The following is a 6,495-nucleotide window of genomic DNA, read 5'->3' on the forward strand; positions in this document are numbered from 1 at the left end:
TATATAGTCTTCATGGTTTCTTATTATTACCCTTTAATTTATTTTGAATATATATAGAGAAATTATCTACATCTATATTTACATTAGGCATGCGTAATGTTCTGACGGACACATTAGGTAAGTGTGTGCTCGTTTACTGGTGTTGTTCTCACCTGAAATGTGGTTAGATATAAATTGTATTATGATTAGTTCTTGAATATATAAAAACCCTATGATTCATAGGGTTATTTTGTTGTTGAAGAGAAAATTCTATAATGCGTATGAATAAATTCTTTCTGTTACTTCAATTAGTTTGTTAGTTTAATTTCATTTTTTTAATTTTCTGAGAATTTTTTTATTTAAATCTGGTGAGTGCCTACTTTCTTTTTGAAATCATATTGAATCAGAACTCACGAGTAACATTTTAATTTGTTATTAGGAGTGACAATGGATAAGATAAAGTTTAAATCTAGTCTTTAACTCTAATTTTATCTTCGAATTATTTTTTTATTCAAACTTAATCTTATTCTATCTTTTTTTTGGATTTATAACTTGTTAATTTTAATCTTATCCGCCCTTAAATCGTGAATAGGGGTGTTCATGAATTGGCCCGGCCTCAAATTTTTTAGAGATTAATTTGGTATAATTTTACCGGGTCTAGGGTCGGATAAGGATATTAAAATAGATCCGGTCATTATTTCGGGTCGGGTACAGGCCATAGCTCGGGCCGTCCGAATTTGACTCGATAGTCCGGTCATCATACACAACTAATATTTTGTGTTATTAGTGATGGATGATGACTATTCTTATGTAGAATTTAAATATTGTAAATCTTAATATTTTATGTTATTAGTCATTATAAGATTATTTTAAAATGCATAAGACTTTAGACTAATACATAATATTGTATTATTTGTATTGATTTAAATATTTGGTGTTATTAGACAATATTAGTATTGATTGTGGTTATGCTTTAATTTTAGGTAAGGGTTGGTTCTTGTTATATTTTTCTAAGTGAATTTTATCATGTCAAATAATGGTTGGAGTCTTGGAAATTTGGATATTTTCACATGCTAGTTTATAAGAAGGTAATGTTAACGGTCTGGTTTTTACCCAGTATAATCGTGGCTCGAAAGTGTGTAAGATTCATCAGGTTTAGGGTCAGGTTCGGGTCTAACAAATAATTCCGGTATAAATTTTGGGTCGAGTCTGAGTCACATCAAATCCGGTTTCACCCGACCCATGAACATTTCTACTCGTGGATATCTGCCGCAATAAGTAAGTTATAAAAAAATGTAATATTTAAAATAAAAGAAAGTCTAGGGGTCAATAATTTTATTATACTATTAAAAATATTAATAATGGTTAATTAATAGCTACAAATTATAAAATTGTTGACCTTCTAACACTTTATACTCCTCATTTAATAATCTGACAAGATTTTAAAATTATAATTTGATATTTATATATCACTAAATAGATTTAATTTTATATAAACAAAAGTGTTAAATTTCTAATTGATAATCTTATTTTAGTGATTTTTTTATATAAATGAACGATTCTTAGTAATATATAGATCGACATGCTTGATACCTAACTCGATGTAATATTATATAAAAATATGTTATAATAAGCCAAGGTTGAACCAAAAACTCGAGTATTTACGAATTAAAAACAGATAAAATTAGAGTTGATATATTTTCAATCCAAAAATAAAATAAAATTAAATTTTAATAAAAAATTNGCATAAATTAAATAATGTTTTAATGTTATTTATTATATTTTTATGTATTAAAAATATAAAAAATTATTTTTGCTAAAAAAAAATAATAATAAAATATTTTCGTTTACGATATGTTTAATTTATATCCTTGGCCATAGGATAACAAAACCTTTTTTTATATATGATAACACAATAAAGACAAGGGAACTACTAGTGTACAGATGTAGTTGTAAAGGTTTTTGTCTTTTATGGCTGAAAAAAGCGTATCACTCAAAGTGTTGCTTAAAAAGAAAGTGTTATCTTTAATCGTTAATTTGGCTCTGATACCAAATTTTATCATTTTTACTAGTCCTTGATGTATATTGTGATTTCATTTTTATAGTTTTTAATCTTGTTTTAGTTTATAATATTTTTTTTTGCATGGATTATTGTATATAATATCTTTTATCTGTTTGTCTTTTTCTTTAATATAATTTCTTAAATCCTCAAAAACTTCTTTTATTTCTACACTTTCTGTTGTTTCTAAACACCTTCTTAATTTTTCGACTTCATTCTCCATTTTTTCTTTCAACAGTTTTAATTCTTTTAAGTCATAATATGGTTTTTCAGGTATTTATAAATTTTTTAAGTTTAATTCCAACTTGTTTATATTTATTGTTGTTTCTATCCTTTTTATTATAAGGTCATCAATTTCGATCTGAAGGTTATTTAATTCCCTTTTATACTTTTTTATTTTACTTTTTAATTTTTCCGCCCTTTTTCTTTTTATTTTATTTTCTGGTTTTTCAATCTTTTTATGCTTCATTATTTATTTTAAAATTTCTACAAATTCTATCATCGATTCATCACTATTTTCTAGAGATTCTATTAATTTTTCTAGCTCTTCAACTTCTTTTCTTAACTTGTCATAGATTATTTTTAGAGCTTCAAATGCTCTTTGATTTATTTCAGAAAACTGTAAATAATTCAAACGATTTTCTCTTTCAAAGAGCTCTTGTTTCTTGTCTTGATAAGTTACATATATTTCTTCTTTATTTATTGTCATAATTTAGTATTTAGGGTTTCATTTAATTTTTCAACCTTTTTTGTTAATTCTTTTATTTCAGAATTTTCTTCTTTAATCTTAGATAAACTTAAAGGGCTATTAATTTTAGATTCTCTTATTAGAAAATTCGATGAGAATAATTTTCCTGATGGTTCTTTTAATAATAGACCTGGGTTTTCAATAGCTTTATATTTTGGTATTTCTGTTTTTACAATTTTCTGAAATAATTCATCAACATAAATTCTTTCTCTGTTTTTAAATATTATACTATGATGGCTATTTGTTAAAGCATAATTTATTGCATATGTAATTGAAAATGGTTCATCATCTTGTTCCATTAGATTCTTTCTGTGAAATTTATAAGCCAAACTTATAGATCTTCCAAGATTTTCAGTTGATAAAGGTATAGCATACCCAAGATGGGCATTGAATTTAACATTTACGTTTGCCAAGTTTCCATGAACAATTCCAATTATTTGATCCAATGTTGTCAGAACCGGACCGACCCGGCCGGTCGGACCGGAAAACCGGTGAACCGGTGCTATAACCGGTTCGGGCGAGACATATAACCAGACAAGGAATCAAACCGGAATGACCCGGATTGAACCGGCCGGGTTTGGTAAGAACCGGAGAACCGGCGGGTTTCATTTAACCCGGGCCGGTTTGAACCTTTTTTTTTTTTTTTCCTTTTCGCTGGAAACGACGTCGTTTCCTAATAAAAATAAAAAGAGCTGCTGCTGAAACTAACCCTAGCCTCCATCCGTCTCATACCCTCATTCACTGCATCTATCCCCTGTTTCCCCCTTTCCCTTCCCAAACGGTTACTTTGGCCATGAGAGCTGACAGCTGAGAGATAGAGAGTCTGCTACTCTGCTTCAGTTCGTCGCCGGCGCGGAGACCCAGCAGCCAGCAGCCAGCAGCTTCAGCCAGAGTTCGTGCGCCACTCACCACCGCGAAGAAGCAGTTGCCTCCTCGTCGCCTACTGCCTCCAGGTTGTCAGTCGTGAGTCGCCACCTCCTGTCTCCCTCTTCTCTGCTCTGCTCGTCCCTCCATCCCTCCAGGGTCCAGCCGTCCAGCCGTCCAGGTATGTAGTTTTAATTTTTTTCATTTTTTGAAGTTAATTTTCAATAATTTATTACCGAACTACTACTGAATACTGATAGTTAGAAACTTAGAATTAATTGATTATTGTAGATTGATTATGTATGCTGGTTTCTGTTTGATTTCTGTTAGAATTTACCCAAATTGGTTGTTCACATATGTTTGATACTTTGATTTCTGTTTGATTTTTGTATGTTTTCAATACTTCCACATGTTTTTCTGTTTGATTTTTGTATGTTGGCATTACTTTCACATGTTTTTCTGTTTGATTTAGTACTGATAGTCAGAATTAATTGATTATTGTAGATTGATTCTGTATGTTGGCAGATGAGAACATGAATACTTCCACATGTTTTTCTGTTTGATTATCCATTGTTGTTAGATTGTTATTGTTATCTGTTATAGTGTTATATATGTTGGTTGATGTTGTATATTATTCTTAGTAGTTAGTGGATTGTTGTTGTGGATTATTCTTGGAGATTAGTGTTATATATGTTTGCACACATAGGACACTCCTTGATCCTGTTTTTTTAAGCACTTGTTTGGCTAAGCCTTTGATTGCAGTCACATATAGCTTGAGTAAGGTGTCAGAGTTCATAGCTCCAATTAGGATTGTTACTCACAAGGGATAGAAAACAAGATTGTGATTTGGTGTGTGGAAAACAGGTGACTTGATAGTATGTCCAGAAGGAACAACTTGTAGGGAGCCATATCTATTAAGATTCAGCTCATTGTTTGCTGAGTTGCTGATGAAATAGTTTCTGTGGCTATGAATGCTCATGTCAGCATGTTCTATGGGACCACAGCGGCAGGCTTGAAGTGTTGGACCCATCTTCTTCTTCATGAATCCTCGGCCATGTTACCACATTCACATTATGTTTATTTTTAGGATTTGAGACTTAATGTTTATTAAAATGTTATTGGAGATATGTTTTTTAACTGTTAATTTTTAAGTTTTTAGTTATTTTATACGTTTTACTTATGTGGGACCGGGTTAACCGGTTCAACCAGTGACCCACCGGTTGAACCAGTAATCCAGTGACCCAGTAACCTGACCGGTTCGATCACCGGTTCGGTTCTGACAACTATGATTTGATCTATTGGGTCATCAGTAATTCTTTTGTCACAGATTGCTAAGCTTATTGGTGAATTAATTCCTTTCATATATGTTGATTTGATTAAGACTTGTATAGTACTAATATGAATCCATCCAATTTTAGATCTTTTTTGTTGATCCTTAATTTTTCCAATCTGTTTACTTAATTCTTCATCGTTTATTAAAGCTATTTCAAGTTCTCCATTGGCGGATTTTATCTTTATAGGGGCTTCAAGTTGAATTTTTCCATATTATATTATATTTTTTCTATTAAAAACTTCTTTTAAAAGGTTCTGTTTATTAAAATTTTCATTTGATTTGAGATTTAATTCTGTTTTTAGAACAGCCTATTTTTCATTATCTAATAAAGCAGTTAATCTATAATAATCAGATTCTTCTGTTAATTCTAAACTTTCTAAATAATTCATAAATGAAAGACTAGGATGAAGATGTACCTTTCTGGAGAAAAACTTCCTTTATTTAATATATTTTACATAAGATGTTTTTATCTCCAGAGGGGAGATTGTAAATACTAACTCTAGAGGGGAGTTTAGAACTATTTTTTCCCTAAGGGGATTCTTCCTCAGACTATAGAATCGCCTCGGCAGCTTCCTCCTTGCTCTCCTAGCATATGAGTACTCTTAGCCTCCTGCTTCCTATTGTCTGATGATTCTACAATTGCCTAAGCAACCTATTTATAATGGTTGGGTCTAATGGACAATTCCCATCCTTACCCTTCTTATGACGTCATTGCTTACGTCATTTTTTATTCGGGCAATAGTTTTGTCTTTTGTTTTTATTATTATTTTCCTTTCTAAAATATCTCTTTTTTCTCCAGTTTGGATAGTATTTTCTTTTTCTAAAATGATATTTTCTTTTTCTTTGAAAATTTTTATTAAGACCATATTTTTGAGGTATCTCTTCATTATCCTGACAGCAAATTTTAATTATATTTGCAAATCTTTTTTGAGTTGCTTCTTGCATACAACGTTCTTTTATTTCCTCTCTTATTACAGAAGTTGCTCCACCAAAATTATTCTCAATTGTCCCTCTATTTATTTCTCTTATAAATCTTCCCATTATAAATTCGTTAGCAGGATATGGAAGTTTTGTTATATACATACTAAGATAATGATTTTTATCTTCTTCTTTTAATTTGTAATAATGTATTCTATATTCACATATATAAGATTCCACATTACATAAATCATATATCTGAATATTAGCTAAATGGTTTTTTGCTTCTTGATATTCTTTATTATAGACTTCTTGTCTATGATCTATAATATTTTTTCCAAAAAATTCTTTATATAGAATCATCATTATGTATAGTATTTTATCATAAGCTGATGTTTTTGTTTCTAATTCTTCTATTACTTGGTTTTCTATTGATGTCATATAATCTCTTATAGTTCCTTTAGTATGAAACCCTATGTAGTTCCAAATGTCTCTTCCAGACAATTCACTAAGTTTTGGATTAGTAAAGGCTTCTAATAAGAAGGAATTCAACCAGTTTTCGAAAATTTCTTTTTCATTCTTTTTACAGTCTAG

General features: G+C 30.2%; 1 long non-coding RNA gene across 1 annotated transcript; it reads left to right on the forward strand.

Annotated features, from left to right (window-relative positions):
- LOC107648518 lies at positions 3,501-4,794 on the forward strand. Its single transcript, XR_002349470.1, has 2 exons — positions 3,501-3,831; positions 4,515-4,794. It is a non-coding gene; the product is annotated as an uncharacterized LOC107648518 (long non-coding RNA).

The sequence above is a fragment of the Arachis ipaensis genome, chromosome B06, assembly GCF_000816755.2.
Source record: "Arachis ipaensis cultivar K30076 chromosome B06, Araip1.1, whole genome shotgun sequence".
In the NCBI taxonomy this organism is placed as follows: Eukaryota; Viridiplantae; Streptophyta; class Magnoliopsida; order Fabales; family Fabaceae; genus Arachis; species Arachis ipaensis.